The following is a 3018-nucleotide window of genomic DNA, read 5'->3' on the forward strand; positions in this document are numbered from 1 at the left end:
TTGTCGCCCCTCCATCCGCCGCTGCTGCTGCTGCTGGGAGGGGATGGCTTCATGCTCCGCCTCTTTTTCTCCTTGGCATTTGTTTGAGAGGAGACGCGCTGCTCCTTTCACTTTATTTAGGGCTCTAGTGCAGTGACCCGTCACACGGCGATGATGGCGTTGAGAGCGACGACGATGCGATGATGTGTGGGTCCGAGGGCTATGAGGATGATGATGATGTCTGCCTCCTACTTTGAGGTTCAACGTGCCCCTCCCCTTTTTTTAAGTGAGTCGTACATTTCCTTTACCTCCCATGCTGTACAAATGGCTGCTTTTCCCATGCAATTGTAAAAGCTCTTCGGCATCATCATTATATGTGTTCTGCTAGCCGTGTCGTTACATGACGCTGATCTCTGTGGAATTAATGTCTAATCTATGTAGGCCATAATCAAAATGCAACCATTTTGCAGTTTTTTCAAGACACATTGGAGCCCACTAATGTTAGCATGTGTATATATTCTTTAAAATGTGATATCCATTATATTATATCAAACCCACCATATACCGTATTTTTCGGAGTATAAGTCGCTCCGGAGTATAAGTCGCACAGGCCCGAAAATGCATAATAAAGAAGGAAAAAAACATATATAAGTCGCATTTTTGGGGGAAATTTATTTGATAAAACCCAACACCAAGAATAGACATTTGAAAGGCAATATAAAATAAATAAAGAATAGTGAACAACAGGCTGAATAAGTGTACGTTATATTAGTGGTCCCCAACCTTTTTGTAGCTGCGGACGGGTCAACGCTTGAAAATTTGTCCCACGGACCGGGAGGGGCGGGGGGGATTTTTTTTAATTTTTATTTATTTATTTTTTATTTATTTTTTGTCATAAATAAATACAATCATGTGTGCTTACGAACTGTATCCCTGCAGACTGTATTGATATATATTGACTAATTGTAAGTTTATCTTGTGTTTTTTATGTTGATTTAATAAAAAAATAAAAATAATATTATTATTTTTTCATTTATGTTTTTTTAATTTCTTGTGCGGCCCGGTACCAATCGATCCACGGACCGGTACCGGGTCGCGGCCCGGTGGTTGGGGACCACTGCGTTATATGACGCATAAATAACCAACTGAGAACATGCCTGGTATGTTAACGTAACATATTATGGTAAGAGTCATTCAAATAACTATAACATATAGAACATGCTATACGTTTACCAAACAATCTGTCACTCCTAATCGGTAAATCCCATGAAATCTTATACGTCTAGTCTCTTACGTGAATGAGCTAAATAATATTATTTGATATTTTACGGTAATGTGTTAATAATTGCACACATAGGTCGCTACTGAGTATAAGTCGCACCCCCGGCCAAAAACTGCGACTTATAGTCCGAAAAATACAGTACCACAGAGACAATGCGGGGGGAAAAGTCAATCAACAATCAGATTTATAATGTTTTGTTTTAGTTGGAATTTATTAATGTATAAAGACATTTTTTATTATTAATTGTTCAAACCCACATTATACCACAAAGAAAATATAACAGATTAGTCAATAATTTTGTATTTATTAATTTATTTTGTATTTATTTATTGACTAAACCCACCTTGTACCATTTAAAATAGGTGTGCTCCGCCCCAGAAAAAAGAACAACAAATACATTTAACTTTTAAATTTGATTTGGATTGATTATCTATTCATTGATTAACCTCTAAAGGCCTTAGTGGCCACATGCGTGGACAGCACCTTTTAGGTCTTATTTTTTTAAATTGTGTACACTACTGAATTGGGGTCTTATGCCGACATATGGACACTTATACTGCTATCTGGTGGTGTCAGAAGAATATAACATACAATGGAATTTGGGAAGAAAAAAAAGGTGTAAAAATAAAAATGAGAATGTCACTACACATGAAGTACACGTTTGTGTACTTATGGACTAAGTACATCATATCAAAAGATGATTTTTAGTTTTTATTCTAATTAGGGTCCAATAAGCCCAAATAGCAAAGACAAATAAAAAACGCATGTAAACAAACAGCTTGGGCCTTAAGAGGTTAAACCCAACAAATTTGCTTGAGAGTATTTGTAAAAAAAAAAAAAAAAATCAAAACACTCAATAAAGCCACAAGAGTTCAGTTTTAACTCTCATGAATTAACTGACTTTTTAGTATTTATTTAGTGATTAACCTTTTACTTATGAAGTATGTGGCAAAAACAAACCACACTTAAATTTTTTTCAATTATATATTATTATTATACTTTTTTTTTTTACCTGAATAAACCCACTTTGCACCAATGACAGCCCAGTATGTGGAAAAAACCTCCAAAATACTCAAATCCTCAACCAGATTTTAATGTTTTGTCGTTGTTTAAGATGTATTACTCCTGAAGGAAGCACAGTGGAACAGGGGTTAGTGCGTGCGCCTCACCATACAAAGGTCCTTGGTTTGGTCCCCGGGCTCAGGATTTTTTTGTTGTGGAGTTGGCATGTCCTCCCCGTGACTTCGGGCACTCCGGCTTCCTCCCACCTCCAAAAACATGCACCTGGGGATAGGTTGATTGGCAACACTAAATTGGCCCCTAGTGTGTGAATGTGAGTGTGAATGTTGTCTGTCTATCTGTGTTGGCCCTGTGATGAGGTGGCGACTTGTCCAGGGTGTACCCCGCCTTCCGCACGAATGCAGCTGGGATAGGCTGCAGCGACCCCCGAGAGGGACAAGCGGTAGAAAATGGATGGATGGATGAGTATTACTCCTGAATAGATTTAGTTATTTTAATCCGTTCATTGGTTAAACTCACCTATCACCACTAAGAGTAAACCCCGTTATTTATGTTATTTATTTATCGAGCATTTGTGTGCTTTTTCCGATTCGTTGTTTGGATAAAACCCACCTATGTATGTATGTGGTAAAAACTCCAAATCATCAATTCAACAATAATATGTGCATTGGTACTTCAACTTAAGTGTTTTGAGATAAGAACTAATCATGTTTTAAATTACCAGCAACAATTTGACT

The 3018-nt window shown here is 37.4% G+C and overlaps 1 protein-coding gene across 1 annotated transcript in view; it reads left to right on the forward strand.

Annotated features, from left to right (window-relative positions):
• plcxd3 (phosphatidylinositol-specific phospholipase C, X domain containing 3) overlaps window positions 1–2111 on the forward strand; it is a 49284-nt gene extending 47173 nt beyond the window's left edge. The window contains exon 6 of the mRNA XM_062025720.1: window positions 1–2111. This exon is cut by the window's left edge and continues 176 nt beyond it. The gene's annotated coding sequence lies outside the window, so the exon portion shown is untranslated.
• The last annotated feature ends 907 nt before the right edge of the window (window positions 2112–3018 follow it).

Source organism: Entelurus aequoreus, linkage group LG17 (genome assembly GCF_033978785.1).
Source record: "Entelurus aequoreus isolate RoL-2023_Sb linkage group LG17, RoL_Eaeq_v1.1, whole genome shotgun sequence".
In the NCBI taxonomy this organism is placed as follows: Eukaryota; Metazoa; Chordata; class Actinopteri; order Syngnathiformes; family Syngnathidae; genus Entelurus; species Entelurus aequoreus.